Below are 17932 nucleotides of genomic sequence, written 5' to 3' on the forward strand. Positions count from 1 at the left end.
TCTTCCCTCAGTGGATGTTATCAAGCTCTGGAGATCTAGAAATTTAAAATGCACACTTCTAGTTTAGGGGAAAACCAGACATAAAACATCTCACCTTATGACCCGAGAGAGGCCCAGTGGAGGCACACAGGAGACGCAGAGGGATGGACAGTGACGGTCCGCACGGAGGGCGGGGAGGCTTCCCGGGAGCGGCCCTTGAAGGAGGGAAGGCTTCACGGAGAGACCAGCGAGCACAGGAGCACGGAGGCCGCACAGAACACGGGACGGTTGGGAAGAGCAATTCGCAGGGACAGGCCTCCAGGTGGGAGGACAGGTGTGGGGGCGCTAGTGAAGACACCGGCGGCGCCGGTGTGGCCACAGTCAGTCTACGTGCCGTGGGCTGTGGGGTCCTCCAGGGGGCTCTTGAACAGTATCTTGAAGGATGAGAAGGGGTTCATCAAGAAGGAGCTACTCTCCTTGAGGAGAGCATCTGTGTCTTATCCTCCCGGGACAGCCACCGGCCCCTTCTAGGGATCATCCTTAAATATTTGTTGAAGAATGCATGAAAACCCTCCGCAACAGTGCCGCTCAAACCTTCGCGTGCGTCCAAATCCCCTGGAGAGGTTGTTGAGCACGGCTGCTGGGCTCCGCACCTGCAATCAGTTACTGATCAGTAGATCTGAGAACACACCGAGAAATGCCGTTTCTAACGAGCGTCCAGGGGCCACTGGAGCTGCCGGTCCACAGACCACACTTGAGGTAGCACCGGTTTGTGTAGCTTTCCTCCTCCTCAGTTTATGTGTAGAAGTCTGAAAATCCTCAGAGATAAGTATTTCGAGGGGACCTGGGATCAGGAGATGAATAATATCTTACCTTTCTATATTGCTTTAGAGTTTCCAAAATATTTTAATTTATCATGTTGGATCCTTGTGCTTCTGTGACAATATTATCCCATTCGAAGGATGAAGAAGCATCCAGAGAGCTAAAGCTAATTGCTCAAGGAACTATAGGTGGTACAAGACGCAGTTAGCAAATATATGTCTCACAATGGAGCTCTGTCCTCCACACGGAAAACAAAGAATTTTGAAAATAAAATATTAACTAATTATAAATATTCCTCTCTAGTAGATGATTTTCAATATCACCTCCCTACAGTGTTTTTGAGAAGTGAAGGAAGTTCTGGGATTATAACTCACTTTAAGTAAGACCTAGGTATCTATTCAAATTGATGCTAATAATAATGTCACTATTATTATTATTGCATAAATAACATATCACAATATTATTTTAACTCTCATTTGTAGTACATTAGGTAAGAGCATGAACTCTGGACACAGACCTCCTAGGTTCCAATCCCAGCTCTGCTGTTAATTAGCTGTGTGACCTTGGGCAAGTTACTCTCTTCTCTCAGCATCCTTATTTATGAAAGAATAGATAAGAACAAGAATAGTAATTAATCAGAGAGTTTTTATGAGAACTAAATGAGTCAATAGATGTAACATGTTTAGAAGAGTGTCTAGAGCACACGGTAAGCTGTATACATACGTACGTGTGTATACGTATCATATATTATATCATCATTAGTAACAGTGCCCCGAAGCTGTTCAGCCCTCAGGCCCGGGCCAGGTGGGATCTGCAGGAGGCCTTAACTCAGACCAGGACTCCTGGGTGTCAAGGCTCAGTTTTCTGACCCAGAATTCTCTTTCTCAAAAACAACACAGAATCCTTCCCTCACTTAGACCAGCGAGGAGGCATCCTCGAAAAAGAATGTCAGGGAAGGATTCCCAGAGCACCCCGGACCCAGCCCTTGTCTCGGAGGCAGGAAAAGCCCAGGTCCCTGGGGGCAGCACCCCAGGACAGCCAGGAAGAGCAGGGTGGGGAATGCCTGGCAGTCCTGGCTGAGCCCCCAGCTTGCCGACACTCACGCCCCACCCGGTACGCGCGTTCCAAGAAGCAGCTGAGACTGCAAGTTAGAAGGCCGGTGAATTCGGCACCACGTCCAGGGCCACCCTGACGGCGTCCCCTGGTCTGGCACTAACTCCAGGTGCTGGACTTTGGGAAGTTGCTTCCCAGGGTTGTTTGAGCCCTGCGTACTCCCCTTGTCTGGGGCCTTCCTCTGACTGTTGGTGCTTGGCTGACGAATCCTTTCTGTGGTCAAAGACCCTCCTGCACAGACAGCTCGCGTGCAGCTTTGCTAGCGGTTGTGTGTGCTGCCCCCTCAGGAAGCCCGTGGGTCGTCTGTCATGGAATTAGGGACACAATTAACCAAACTGAGCTCCTGTTCTCAGGGGCCTGACTCCCTTTCAGCATGGCGTTCTAGGGCCCATGAGAATGATTCAACACGAACACCGTCAGGGAGACCCTCCAACCAGCGAGACAAGACTTTCCCTAAAGAGTCTAACGACAGAATAGAAATTCTTGTGGCGTCTGTAGGACTAATGTCCAGATCCAGCTTCCACAGAGCACCTTAGACACTCAGACACTTTGTATATGAAGGGTCAGCTCTAGCGCAGTCTCCTTTCATGAGAGTATTTTAGACAATTGTTGGTAAAAATAAGAAATCTATATTCTTGTGGAATAACAGGCATTACCGTTTATACAGGTTAATTTATAAAAGAAGTTCTATTTGCACACAGGCTGAATTTATAAAATCTCTCTCACTGAAACTGATTCAAGACCTAATGCAAAATGTAGCTGTATTTTCATTTTACATAATAAAGTATTTTCTGTCAGCAGTAACCCAATGATACTTTCAAATTATGATAGTTTTTAAACATAAACTTTATCAAAATTCTACTACAACTATATGTTGTAATTGTTAAGGCAAAAGTATAAAATCTGAGCGCCCTCAATTCCATGGAATACCGACTCACTGGGGAAAATAAACTTATTCCTATCTAATACCACATAAGTTGAAAAAAATACAAGCTGCTTTTTTTGCATAATAATAATTTTAGGAAAATAAAAATGCAGCTCATAGTTAACATCCCAATGGGCATTTTACAGGTCATTGAGATAAAACAGATGCAATACTAAGAACAGAAATTTGGTAAAATGATGATCTTTTTATATAATAAGATTTTCCTAGAAGCGTTTTAATTATTATTAAAATAACGTTTCCTTTGGCTTTTTACAAGTAGCCTTACGGATATATAATATCAATACACACTAGAAAATTTACATACTATACAATCAACGCATTTTAAGTGTGCAATTCAATGAGTCTTAGTAAATTTATAGAGTTGTGCAACCGTCACCACAATCTAATTTTAGAACACCTCCATCACCCTAAAAAACAAAACAAAAACCTCTTTTCTATCTACAGTCATTCGTCATTGCCACGCCCTGCTCTACGCAACCATTATCTACTTTTCGTCTCCATGTAGCTGTCATTTTGGGGTATTTTTTTTTTTTTTTTTTTTTTTTTTTTTGCGGTACGCGGGCCTCTCACCGCTGTGGCCTCTCCCGTTGCGGAGCACAGGCTCCGGACGCGCAGGCTCAGCGGCCATGGCTCACGGGCCCAGCCGCTCCGCGGCATGTGGGATCTTCCCGGACCGGGGCACGAACCCGTGTCCCCTGCATCGGCAGGCGGAATCTCAACCACTGCGCTACCAGGGAAACCCTGGGTATTTCTTATAAATGTAAGAACAATACATGTTCTTTCATTGACCATAATGTTTCTGAGGTTCCCAAAGAGCCAGACCCGCTCCCCTGCCACCTGCCCCCAGGTCTGCCCAGCCTGCCACGGGGTTCTCCAGACCCCCTACCCACATGGAATCCCCACTGTCCTGTGTTTTCTTCTCGGACTCTGTCACGTTCACAGTATGAGAGTGTATCTCAGTCTGGTTGTGTCTTTTCATCCATGCCAGCGCCTTTGCCTGGGAAAGCAAGTGTCACTCTTTGGGACAGCCCCACACACTTGTGACAAAGCCCCTGTGTGAGCCCCCTGGCCACACTCGGGGTGTCCAGAGAGAGGTGAGGGCCTGGTCTAACCAGGATTGGGGTAAAATGCAGTCCTTGCTGTACCAACTGTAACTCAGCAGCAATCTCTCCCAGACTCAAGAAAGCAAGTGAGCTGGATGCCAATTACAAAAAGAGAAACTTCAAATCCATTCTAATTTGCAAACAATAAAGTAAAATCGGTGGCAACTTTTATGACTTAAACTGTTATTAGTGTAAAAGGCTAACCCACACCAGTGGGTCCTGACATGACGGTTGAGTGTGAAAGGGGGCACTAGAAATTGTCAAAGGCCGTCAGTTACAGCCTATAAACGATGCATCAGAAACGTGAGGAGCACATACTCTTCATGAGTCCCCATTTTTCTGTTGCACGTCCTCACAGTGATAATTTGAAGATGCAGTTATAATTACACATGGATCCGTTGTATGGCGTCTGTGTTTTACTGCAAGCATTAATAACGAAACATTTGACCACGTCAGTTGCAAAAATCCATCAATCACAAACAGAAAATTAAGGACGTGGTTAGACTGGGTCTTCTACTTCGTTGTGAACTTTCTGTTTTGAGAGGCAGCAAGGTCAGCCCGATGGTATACATGTGTGATCATTTAATAACCCTTTGACGATTCTTATGATGATGATATGGAATGTTGGTTGCAGTTATAGAGTCCATAGTATGGTAATTAACACAAGGAAACCCAAAGACCGAGTTGTAACTCCTTTATAGACTCCGACTTTCCCTGTGATTTTTTTTCATAAATTGTTTAGACTTTCTGTGCTTCTAATTCAGCAACTGTAAATTACTACAGTAGTAGGCATGCTACTTAGCACTGAAGTTTGTTTCAACAAAAGATGCCCACCTCAGAGAGTTTCCCAAGTGGTTTAGAAAGGTTCCTCCTAAAACTGTAATTCAACACCTAGTGGTATCCTATTAAGTACTGTCAACCCCAAGCCAGCAGAGGAAAAGAGAAGCCTCTAGAAGACGTGAAATCCTGAACCAAAGCTCCTACAAGTTTATTCAGAGACCATCTGAAAAGGCTTAGTTGTGCGTTTCACAGCCCACAACAAATACCTAATGTGCATTAAAGACATGCAGGTCCTAGGCTGACCTCTCTGCACAACGCAAGGAGCAAAGGCACCTGCAAAGCTCTGACACTGCAGAGGGCGGGATATGCCCACATGTACGTAACTACATTAGGAGACAGAGAAAAATAAACGGCACAGAATAAGCACACGTAAAATGACAGGGTCCGAAGAAGGGAGAAACTAAGGGAAGCCTTCATGAAGCGGGGACACTTGGTCTGGATTCCAGGCAGAGGGTGGGGCATGAATGGGCAGAGGCAGAAAAGCACAAACACAGGGAAGTGCAAGTCATCGTCTGGCTGCTCAGCAGAGGTGGGTGAAGAGGGTTGAAGCTGTAAAGATGTCTGGTTTCAATCAACAGACAGTTACCGTAAGAAAATCCACTTAAGAGTTATCTGAAGACAGGAAGTGAATCCCAGCATGCTCCAGGGGGACTGCAGTTGGAAGGTTAGAAATGAAGGCTCCTACCCCATTGCTCACAGGGCCCCGCAGTCTAGCCTTTGTGCGTGTCTGGCTCCTGGTCCTACTTCTCTCCATAGACCGACTCATCCGTGTGAACAACAGGTGTGTGTGGCATTTAGCTGCAGTATAAAAGCCTGTTAGCTCCTCTCTCACAGTCAGGAATCCAGAGGCACGGTGTTCCGCAGTGTCAGGACCTGAGCTCCACCGGGAGCCCGCTTGCTCCAGGAGGCCATGCAAGCTCCAGCTGTCATGTGCACCTCTGAGCCAGCAGAAAGGAGGAAGGGGACAAGAGCACACTTCTCCTCCTGAGAGAACTTTCTGGAAGTTGCACATAACATACCTGCTTATTTAGGGTGACCATGTCATATGCCACCTAAACTGGAACACTTGTGACGGTGAAAGAGGATGCTATTAATAATCACACCAGGGAATTCCCTGGTGGCGCAGCGGTTAAGAATCCACCTGCCAATGCAGGGGACACGGGTTCGATTCCTGGTCCGGGAAGATCCCACATGCCACGGAACAACTAAGCCCATGCACCACAACTACTGAGCTTGCGCTCTAGACCAAGTGCGCCACAACTACTGAAGCCCACGTGCTCTAGGGCCCATGCTCCGCAACAAGAGAAGCCACCACAATGAGAAGCCCACGCACCGCAACAAGAGTAGCCCCCGCTCGCTGCAACTAGAGAAAGCCCGCGTGCAGCAACAAAGACCCAATGCAGCCAAAAATGAATAAAATTTAAAACAAAAAATCATACCAGGATAACAAGCATAAACTAGGACATTCCCAGGGCTTATGGGGGATATATACATATATATATATATTCCACTGGACAGAACGTAGTCAAATGGTCACACCTGTCTGTAAGGGAGGCTACACGTACTGTCTTTATTCTGGGCAACTATGTGCTCAGTTAAAACCTGGGAAAGAGGAGAAAGAGTATCTCTGCCCCAAGCGCCCTTTGACACCCAACAAATCTCCCAGTTTGACTTTGTTGTTGTCACCGTGTATAGACTGGTCTCCCGTAGGTCAGGCTCCTGCCCTGGTCCAATCAGCTATGAATGGGAGAGGGCATGAGGGCGGGACTTTTGGACTATAAGTCTCCTCTCTCAGGGGTGGTGTCCAGGAGCAGAGACTGAGAAAGGAGCCTGGGCAGAGCAGGCAAATTGACTGACTTGTCAACGACAATAGGCTATAGATCCATTGCAGAGGACAATAAAGGCTGGAGTGGAAAATCACACTCCAATTCAGCAGGCAGGCGGTGGAGAATCGCCAGCAGTTTTTCTAGCAAGGCACTGGTGTGAATGGAGCTTTACTGACGCAAGCTTATCCTGGCCATAGTGTGTGGGCTGATTTGGAATAAGGTGGGATGGAGAGCTACAGGTCCCCTTAAGTAACCCCTGCATTAGGCCAGGTGAGATTGAACTTGACCTTGAGCAGAACATTAGGAGGCAGGGAGAACTGTTAAAGCCAGGTAGGAACTTAGAGCAACAAGAGGTAGCTGGCAGTATAATGGCAAGAGAACAGTAAGAAAATCTGTAAAAAGGAGAATCACAAATTCAAAATCACGACAGTTTGGGCCACGTAGTGTAGTGCACTGAGTACACGTGACTGTCTTATACACCACGTATGATGATGTGTAGTCATAATGCCCCATTCTTGAAAACAACATTCATTATACCATGTTTCAGAAAGCAATAAAGTTTGTAATACATTATATTAAATACTTTTATTCAAAATGGTAAGAAGTTTTGTGTTCTTTTGAGAGGTAAGCTTAGGTATCTGGAAGATTCTCGTATACAAAACATCTTATTTCCCAAATAATAATTAAATGAATCCTCACCATACCTGAAACCATTATGCCGTCAAATGCATATTACAGGACAGCCCTTGGATGTGTAGGTTATGTTTATCTTGCTGAACATCAGATAGAAAGCATGGCTCTGGAGACCCAAGCTGAACATTTTAAAACCTCAGCTAGGGACTTCCCGGGCGGTCCAGTGGTTAAGACTCTGCCCTCCCAGTGAGGGGGCATGGGTTCGATTCTTGATCAGGGAACTAAGATCCTGCATGCCACACAGCGCGGCCCCAAGAAACAAAAACAAAACCTCAGCTAAATAAATATATAAAACTTATTCAAAGAAAGTCAAGCCTCTCGTCTATGGCAGAAATGCAGCTAAATAATGCACAACACCTTCGTATGACACAGGACACTCAACATCGGCCCTGGGTAATCACACCTATTGAAAGGTGTGGGTTTCCAATTGAAAAGCTAGAGTTTACATGACTCTCCTTTGAAGGACTAATTTCTGGAATCTTTCAGTCCTTGATCAGAAAATGTGGACTAACAGAATGATAGGAACATAGACGGCAGGTACAGAAACTTGTGGCCATCTCTTCTGCGCACACAGAAATACAATAAACAACTAGTCCTTCTCAGCACGATGCTCTCAATTTAAAGAAATACATGTATGGAAAGTTCAGAGGAGGCCTCCTTGGTAATTTTGAATAACAACTGGGAAAACTGTCCTAGAATGGATGAGAGCAAAATACACACAAAGAAGCTTCTAGAAATCTGAGCCTCCGCATCTGATTTCAGAAGCAGTCCTCCATTTCCAACAGAGATGTTTTAAAACATCCCTCACAGATTATTTTTGACTTAGCCAAGCAGGGAGTCTATTTTAAAGCTCCCGATTTGAAAATCCTGGAAGCTTTATAAAGTTCTCCACCTGCATCTCTTTTTAGGAACAGTCCTTTATCCTCTAAAGGATGAAAACCTCTAGCAAATAAAAAGTTTGTTAAGCTGTCACTATCAATAGGATAAAAAAAAAAATAACAGCTGACAAAGAAGAAACAAATTGCATCTTCGAATAAGTTTTCTTGAAGCTCTTGTTAAAAGCTATAACCTCTGATGTTAACTAAACTTAACCTATTCTGACCCTGGTGGTGGCCCTTAACCTCTTCTTTCTTCTGCTTCCTGTGACTGCTGGAGAATACTGGCCCAGTCCTTGGAAAAGCATTCTCTGTAGCACACAAAGGCCCAGGCTTCCTGGTCCCCAGTCAGGAGGCCCCGGATCGACCGAGGGGTCAGCACCTGTGCGGAGAAGCAGGTGACAGTGGCCCAGTCCTTGGAAAAGCGTTCTCTGTGGCACACAAAGGCCAGGCTTCCTGCTCCCCTCTCAGGAGGCCCCAGATCGACTGAGGGGTCAGCACCTGTGCGGAGAAGCAGATGACAGTGGTCCAGTCCTTGGAAAAGCGTTCTCTGGAGCACACAAAGGCCAGGCTTCCTGCTCCCCCATCAGGATGCCCCAGATCGACTGAGGGAGGGGTCAGCACCTGTGCGGAGAAGCAGGTGACAGTGGCCTAGAGCAAGTTGTAAGCATGTCTGCCCTTCAACTATCACGCTGCAGCTTCAGGCGTTCAAGCCACTGAAGTTCAGATTTTCTTTGTGAATGCAGGCTTTAAACAAATTCATCTACTGCTGTTCAACTGACTGTAAAATTGGTAGATTTACTGTTGCCAAAAAAAAGAAGAAAAACTGAGAGCTTTCACTTCCACTTCGGTAAGGTCGTGGATACGTCCCAGGCTGCAAGCAAAACAGCCTTTAAAATCTTTGCAGTGGAAGCTAGCAACTTCCAGGGGGTGAAATCAGGCCAACAATGACAGAAATGTCCAGCGGAAAGTCCTCCCTATGCAGTAAACATGTGAAACTCCACATCTGAGAACTTGCCAAGATGTAATGATTTGCTTTTAATTCCATTTCCCTCAAAGACGGGAAACAGTGAGAGCACAAATTTGTTTCATCACTAACATTATATTTACTGTTAGTTCTGCTTCCTTACACAGCCTTCTAACTAGATCTCATGTGGCTGTTTAAACACATTATTGGGTTTTCTTTATAATGCAGAACACTAATAACTTGGTCCTGCTTTGCTTTGACTTACACAGTAGGAAACAGCACCTTTCATCAAGTTTCCTGTACTAGCTCTTTGTATTTCTGCATGATGTCTTGTCATGGTAAAGGAAATTATTTCCATTAAGTGTTTCAAAATGACCAAAGTTAACTGACTCACTCCTAAACTTAACATCTTTGAAATGGAAGCATATGGCCCTGTTGTTTTTCCAAAGGAGACTTTTGAACCTATTTGTTTTCTGCTTCATTCGGTTGCACAAGAGATTTTTCACAGAAGATAAATGGCCCTTCCATATATAAATATTCTTTTACTTAGTAGACATGAGAACTTTTTAAAAAAATTCATCACACTGTTATTCATTTTAGACAAACTTGTTTTGCTCATTCCCAACCACCGTCATGTTTTAATCATTGGTGCCATCCCTTTTGATAAATGATTAATCTGGAGGCTAATGTGATGGGAAATTTTACACGATAAAGAAATTTATTCTGGTGGCGCAGTGGTTAAGAATCCGCCTGCCAATGCAGGGGACACGGGTTCGAGCCCTGGTCCGGGAAGATCCCACATGCCGTGAAGCAACTAAGCCTGTGCACCACAACTACTGAGCCTGCGCTCTAGAGCCCGTGAGCCACAATTACTGAGCCTGCGTGCCACAACTACTGAGGCCCATGCACCTAGAGCCCGTGCTCTGCAACAAGAGAAGCCACCGCAAGGAGAAGCCCGCGCACCTCAACAAAGAGTGGCCCCCCACTCACTGCAATTAGAGAAAGCCCGAGCGCAGCAACGAAGACCCAACCCAGCCAAAAATAAATAAATAAATAAATTTTTTTAAAAAAGAAATTTTTTCTGAATCTAATAATAGTTTGAGAGTATGTGAAGGGTTTTAACACAGATGTGGTCACCAGATGTCCCAGCTCTTCTGAGGAGCCAGCAGAAGTAGCTGCATGATGGATTTAGGTTACTTAAAGGAAGATTTCCTCAGTCGTTTAAAACAACGAAATGAGATACTGAGGGAGGGCGGAATCTCCTTGTTTGGAGTTTTGTTTTTTGTTTGTTTTTTTAAGTGTACAGATGTTTACATGTTTAGAACGCATTAATCACACTTCTGCCTGTGGATAATGGTACAGATTCTGTAAGAAGGCTTCCAGCTTTCATGTGTTATGAGAATAGACACATGGTATTGGGCTGCGAGCATCTTCCGGAGGTTTTGAAGTCACCCCACATCAGCCAAATCCCTGTGCGCACCTTGCTTTCTCTGTCCCTTTCGACAAGTTTGTAAACATGTACCCAGGAGAGCAGAGCATGGACCCTCTCGGTTTTTAAATGGCACTGTGACGAGAAAGTGGCTGCCATTTAAGCCAACGCTCTTACTGGATGTAGTTTGCACTGCACAGGCTCTCACGTGCAATAGACTCCCATTCTTTAGTTTTACCAAAATGTCCTGGCAGGAGTTTACAGTGTAATGGAGGGAGGCAAGGGGGCATCTAAACTACCTGCAATCCATTAACAACTACCTGTTGAAGAATATGCAGAGTATTGGACCTCACGCAGGCTCTGCCACACACACAGACCTTCGAAACAAACGCAGGACTATTAGCAGAGTAGCTTCTCAATTTGCTGCAGTCACTGTGGTATCATGAAGACACAGCCTAGTGTTGACAACTTTTAAAGAAATCACCCACAGAGTAACGACTTTGTGGGACAGATATCTTGAACCTCAATGACCTGGGCTGAGCAACTGTGTTTCACACACCTCTGTCCACACCTGTGGGAGAGAGGGGACTTTGAAAGCTAACAGGCAAGGAGAGGGACAGAACATTTCCTTTAATCCTTCGTCAGAGCAAAAACATCAATACCTGCCTTGTGTGAGGAAATGTGTCACTCAGGGACCAACCAGGAAAAGTATCATGGAAATTACCCTGTGGTGGAAAATGGAGAAGTTTTAGAATAGCCAGGATTTGAGTCATATTACGGAGTTACACTTCTACATTCTGGGCTTTGCTTTTTTGGTAAATTACGGGTAGAGACAATAACAATTGGGGAAGCTCTATACACTTCTGAGAGTCCTCTTCTCTGCACATACTGAATGAGACAGCTTACAGGGGCTTTGTGGTGTAGTCATATTCTGTCCCCAAACCAAGAAGGGTGCCTTAGCAAGCAGAGGCCATAAGTACAGGGAGGGGTCCTGAAAGACCCAGTTACCTGCTTTACTATCATTATTCAAAGGTCTTCAGTCACCCCCACTGGAGCTGAGCCCAAGACAATCAACGATTCTTTAGAAGCTGCCCGGTCCCATTTCAGCTGGAGGTCAGAGCAGAGTTCAAAAGAAGAGCTAAAAAGAACCTGCTTCTCTCCCTGAGGGCATGTCTGTAACACCCACCCTTTCCTGCTCATCTCCTTCCAGGAACACCAAAGCCCCTCTCTTGTTGAGATATCTCACAATGGCAGTCTAGATAACTCCCCAAATCATCTCTTCTGGCCACTCATACCTTCAAAGAGGGGCTGCAAAAAAAAAAAAAGGATGCTGACAGGTAGCTCCAGTTACCAAGGACAACTTGGTGTGAATTTATTCGAACCATAATCTCACCAAACTTTAAGTCCTTAGTTTGGGTATTAAACTCTTCAACCAATTTCACTTAGTATCTTCCCAGACTTGTAACTCCATTGACACTCATTTCATAAGGGACATTCAGCATTAAGAACACCAACTCTGGCACCAGGCTGCCTGGGTTGTTTTAGTCTTGAATCTGCTACTAGCTGCGTGACCTTGGGCAAATTACTTACTTTCTTCAGGCTTCAGTTTCCTCATCTGTGAAATGAGGTCATTACATTTTCCTGAGGATTAAACAGCTCGAGAGAAGTCAACCACTTGTGTAACACTGCCCAGGCACGCACACAGGTAAATGCTGTTAAATGCGGGCATTTGCAGGTGCCAAACACCTACCATTTCCCAAGTTTTGTGCTGGTCACTCCATCCCCAGATCTACACTAAACAAACACATCTTGCTATTAAAGAATATTTTTGGTAGGATAAAATGAATCTTTAATTCTTCATGTTTAACTTGGAGAAGACCAACATGCAAATACTAACCTTGGCCTTTGGGCCTCACATAGTTTTTCTGGGTTTACCACTTCACTGTTTTCAACGAAAATTCAGTACCTACTATGCCCGACGACGCCGTGGATTTGATGAGGAAACGGAAACTTGGTCTTTGCTCTCAAGGAACTATTTAAGGCTGCATTAGTTTCCTCATCTGAAACGAAAGAGGTAATGCGAGACTTGAGCTGTTTAATGAGAATAAAGCGACGTGTCCTGCTGGACTACAAGTATCCAATAGAAGCAGTGTGCTCTCATATAAATGAAAGTATCCTCTAACTAGGTGGCTTCAGGGAGTCACGGCCACTGAGGAATTCCCACTCTGCCAAGGAGGAATTTCCTACTGGAGAAGAGGCGAGAGGGGCAGGGGCTGGCACGGCGGTCTGCAGGCTCGCAGACCCCAAAGCAGGCAGGCAAGAGACAGGGTGCACGGTCCGCTCCCAGGGTTAAAATTGCTCCAGAGCCTGGACACCGCACGCACGCCCCACGCCCGTGTGGTCCTCGGCCAAACGCTGACGGCTCCGAGCTCTCCGGGATACGGCGCCACGGGGGCCTTCCGCGCCCGGCCCGGCGCTCGCAGGCCGCCAGTGCCGCTTACCTGGGAACCGACGGGAGCCTCTGCTTCCCGAGTCTGCCTGCTCACCTGCAAATGCAGGTGAGCAGTGCTCCCGAACTCACAATAATTATAAAGACGTTTATGAAATCGTTTATTAAGCATTCTATCAAAATAGTATTTTATTAAATAAAAAAGACGTGTATGAAAGCTCTAAGCCTAGTGGGAATACAGCCACACCGTGGTCGGCACCAACGTAATGGACCGAGGGGATGGGAAGCTCCGATCGCAGCACCACCTGCGGCAGCAGGAGCCAGGTGAACGGCAACTTCCCGCACGCACCCCCCCTCGCCCTCCGCATTTTGTGTCGGAGGACTTTAGGCCGCCGGCCGGAAAGGCGCTCTTCACGTCACCTTTCCTTTAAAGACGCAGGCCGAAGCCCCGCCCACTACGGAAGGTGAAAGGGTCTCACACGGCGGAGCCCGTTTGCGGGCTCCTTCTGCCAAACCTTACCAATCGGCGGCCCGGAACAGGTAAAGCTAAAGGCAAGGGGCGCTGCGCGGGTGAGGGGACCTGCAGCGGGAGAACGGGGTCGTAAGGACGTGCCTGCGGAGGACGCGGCCTTGCGCTCGGCCGTGTCCCTGTCCCTGGAAGCTCAGTGCCGCCCACCCGCCAGCGGACAGGCCCTGCAGACCGTGCCGCGGGTTCGGGGATTTGGCCGGGCTTAAAGCCGTCTTCGAGACCAGGCTGCTGTCCGCGCACCCCGGAGCCGCAGCATCTAGACCCGCCGTCCACGGTCCTTCAGGCCCCTGGACCTGCCGCCCCGCTATCCCTGTGCACGTACGGGCACGCACGCAGGCCGTACGTCGCTACGGCCCAGGCGCGCCGCGGGGGCGGGGCTCGGGTGGGCGTGGCCACCACAGATGCACGTGACCGGTCTGTTTGGCGCGCCGGGCTCCCCCCACCCCCTAGTCCCTGGCTCAGCGCGGAGCACTGGCGGGCGTGCAGGCTCTTTGCACTCTGCGGCCAGAGAGGCGGCGTAGTGGGAAAGGTCGCTGAGTGATCTGGGATTTCTTGTTTTCCCATTTACCATTTACTAGGCTTCACGGCATAAGACTCCTGAAAGAAGTAAATACATTTTCTTACTGAAGAGCCGCAGTTCCAAGTACAGGTTATAAGAGGCTTCAGTGTAAGGAAGTGCAGAGTGGAGAGCTCTGGAAAATCAGCCACTGTTGACCGTGCCCAGCGCGATGCAGGGAAGGGTAAACCGGATGCGTTCCCTGCTTCACAGAACTTACCGTCTGAGAGAAACAGTAATAAGATAATCACAAAATTATAATCGTGGAAAGATGAGCTGTTCTGTGGACGCACTTAACTCTGAGCTCAACAAGCAAATAGCGGGACACGGGGGAAAGGTGGGGTTGACTAGGAGAGAGCTGGCCTAGTCTGGGAGGTAATCAAAAGAACGCCCTGAGAAAGACCCCGCTAGACAGGAATGGAGTTTCCTAAACCAAGGGGAAGAGCACTTCAAGATCGGAAAGGCCAGGGGGGTTTACGCATAAATGAAATTTGGAATGGAGTGAGGCCAGAAAGATGCGAAGGACCTTTTGGCCTCCTGAAAGCTCTTGGTCTTTAATCTTCAGGCAGTTTTAGGTGAGCGGGCGCTGGGTGCTGGGACAACACCAGCGTTGCAGAGGGGAGAAATGATTGCAGAGCTCATGGTGTAACAGCCTAGTTAGGAGACTGATGGGAATCCAAAGGAGAGGTGGAAGATGCCTTAAACTAGCGTGGTGGCAGTGGATATGGAGAGAATTAGGTGGATTTATGGTGTTCGGAAGTAAGACTGAGGAGGCTTGGTGTTGGATTAGCTGTGAGAGTGCGGGAGAGCAGAAGTGGACAAGACGACGTGGCTCTGGACGGACTGAGATGCTGGTCACTGAGATAGGGAGTTCTGGAAGGTGAGATGACCGTTTAGAAAATTAATATACAGGAATAAGTACAACTTTTAATATTGAGTCTTGAGCTCAGGATTTAAGAGCTTTTCAAAAAATGTTTTGTGGATGGTTAACTTATTTCAATAAAATAACTAAAAAATAAAATAAATTTAAAATTTTATGGCTAAAGAAATGTGGTTAAGTAATTGGCCAAGATATATGTTAGCTTTTTTCAGTGTTTTAATCAGTGTTCTAGCTCGTCAACAGCTCGGCAGTGCGGAGAGTACTTTGTACAAAACCAGGGCCAGCGGACAGCAACCTGAAGGCTTGGTGACAGTAGTGCTCACCCCGGGCTGGAATGGGGCAAGTGGGGCAGTGGGCAGGGCAGTAGGCAGGAGGACTTAGTGAAACTCCTTTGGAAGGCGTGAGAAAGGATTCTTAAAGTCATCGGAATTGGCAAAATTAATTTCACAAATATTTAGTCCACTAGAATCCATGTACCTTTTGACTCAACCTCCCTGGAAAGAATAGATGTCAATATACAATGTCAGCTATGTAGGAAAGAAAAGCAGGGAGTGAACAAATAGAAGTTATTTTCACCTCTTCAGTTGATAGGAGTTTGGTAACAAAGGTGTTGTCAAATTATGTAAGATTCGTACATTTCATTGTAAACTCTGTCTCAAAATGAAGAGATTGTAAATGAATATTGAACTCTAGTTAATGATGTGCATGCTGACAGTGTGCTGAGTCTGACCTCTGTCACGGGGTGGCGGCCAGAGTGCGCATTTCCCGCTTGAGTCTGGAAGTATTCTTTGGGTCACCCTTCGGCACCGCTTGAATACCTTGTTTCCTCATCAGCTTTTTACCTAATGATCTTTGCATCCATCCTTGCCCGAGTCAGTGATTTGATCGGAGGTGGCAAAATGGTGGTTTTCAAATTACTTTTACTTTTCTTCTCCATGTATTAGCTGGCATTCTCCTCTAAAGAACGCTTTTCTTCATCAACTGGCGGTGATTACAGTTCTTCTTAAAAAGGTAGAATAAGTGCTTAGTTCTTTTTCAATGACCAGTTTCCAGAGTAAGGAGTCAGAGTAGCAGTCACATACAGTTGTGGCTAACTATCTTTCTTGTTCATAGATTTTTGCATATTCGGTGTGTTGAAATGAATTTCAGTCACTGATGTTTAAATTATCACACATTTGGCCCGTGGGAGTCTCTTCATGCGATCAAACTGTAAATGAAATGTACAAAATGGTAATACTATCAGGGAAACCTGAAGACTGGATATTTGAACATATAGAGGAATGATTATCAGTTGGGATGTGTTACTGTGTTTATTCAAAAGATACAAGAGTCCTCAGCTCTTACTGGAGTGTTTACTGGTGACACAGGATTTACTCGGAAGTAGTTCACAGATGCTGGGGTCCCGGGAGTAGTTGCTGGTGGAGAGAAAGCCTGTTGGACCACATGCTGCAAATCAAGGAGCTAAGTGATGGGTGCTTAGGCCTTTATTTTGCTGTTTTTTCTGTACATGCTCGAGAATTTTCCTAATAAGAAGTTTCTCAATTACTTGAATTTATGCTGATGTTTCCGATTCAAATTTCATATCACAGGTTTTTCCCTAACTCTGTTATTTATATTTTTATCTTTTATGAAAAGCTTACTTTGAAGAAACAGGTATATCTTCCTTTTTGCTGCTCCAAAGCCAAAATTTAGCTAGTGTTGAAGCATAACTGCTGTGTAAGTCAAGAACATTTAAAGCCTTTTAAAATTTGAATAATAGCAAGAACCTTTAAAAAGGTAAAGGTAAATAATAACCATTTTTAATTATTACATTAATAATTATATATTATTATAATTATATAATTATAATATATACTTATATAGTATTGTTATAAATTTTATAATTCATAAAAATTATAATTTATATAAATTATAGTGTATAATCTTTATATAATTATATATCATAATATTAAAATATAATTAATAATTATATATTAATATATTATATTCAATTATTGTTATAATAATTTTTCTACTCTTTACCTTTTCCTCTTCTTGGAAAATGTTTTTAAAGCTTTAAAAAAATCTACATTATCTTTCTGAAATAGTTTTTATTTTGTAAACAAATAGAATTTATCAGTATAAAAAATACTTCCTCTTTATAAAAAATTAGAGAGGGCTTCCCTGGTGGCGCAGTGATTGAGAGTCCGCCTGCCGGTGCGGGGGACACGGGCTCGTGCCCGGTCCGGGAAGATCCCACATGCCGCGGAGCGGCTGGGCCCATGAGCCACGGCCGCTGAGCCTGCGCGTCCGGAGCCTGTGCTCCGCAACGGGAGGGGCCACAACAGTGAGAGGCCCGCGTACCGCAAAAAAAAAAAAAAATTAGAAAAATAATGGTAATTAGGAAGAATAGGGGAATGAAAATTACTGTGTCTTCAACCTTAAGGAAACCTCAGGGTTCTTCTTAAATTTCTTTTCATCTTTCTCCTGTGCCTAGTTTGTTCATTCGCTTCCTTGTTTTACAAAATCCTACCTATTGAGTAGTATTTTCTATGTAACGTGTTGGTAACTCATTACACAGGGCACACTAGCTTTCGTCTGTAACTGCTAGTTTCCTCCTAACTCATACTGAACTTTGGGACTTGCTGCTGCTGCTCTTTTTCTGAGGATAATGGAAAAGTCGTCTCCAGTGTCTTCAGACTTTTCTGTTTGGTTTGCCGGCTTCCGCCATGTGGCAACAAGTATCTGAGTGTCTGTTATTGAACAGTAAGTATCTCAGCTATTTAAAACCCAGTTCAGTCCCACTGTGGAGCCTTTACAGCATCTGCATCCCCAGTTAATGACCGTCAGGTGACCCATTCATTCATTGTGGATGAAACATCTGGCCGTAGAGCTCACTGAGGTTGGTGGACATTTGAAATGCCAGCTGGGAATTTTTTTTTTTTT

The 17932-nt window shown here is 45.4% G+C and overlaps 1 protein-coding gene and 1 long non-coding RNA gene across 4 annotated transcripts in view; one reads left to right on the forward strand and one right to left on the reverse strand.

Annotated features, from left to right (window-relative positions):
* On the reverse strand, positions 1-13957 carry LOC137211301 (uncharacterized). Its single transcript, XR_010937018.1, has 4 exons — positions 13719-13957; positions 12491-12653; positions 1319-1394; positions 1-823 (listed from the first exon to the last, which is right to left on the reverse strand). It is a non-coding gene; the product is annotated as an uncharacterized lncRNA (long non-coding RNA).
* The window catches only part of MTIF3 (mitochondrial translational initiation factor 3), a 10481-nt gene continuing 6003 nt past the window's right edge, over positions 13455-17932 (forward strand). The window contains exon 1 of one of the 3 annotated variants that reach the window (XM_067713635.1): positions 13455-13582. The gene's annotated coding sequence lies outside the window, so the exon portion shown is untranslated. The remainder of the gene's footprint in view (positions 13583-17932) is intronic. The other 2 variants (XM_067713637.1, XM_067713636.1) reach the window with 2 other exon arrangements.

The sequence above is a fragment of the Pseudorca crassidens genome, chromosome 18 (assembly GCF_039906515.1).
Source record: "Pseudorca crassidens isolate mPseCra1 chromosome 18, mPseCra1.hap1, whole genome shotgun sequence".
NCBI classification, from domain to species: domain Eukaryota; kingdom Metazoa; phylum Chordata; class Mammalia; order Artiodactyla; family Delphinidae; genus Pseudorca; species Pseudorca crassidens.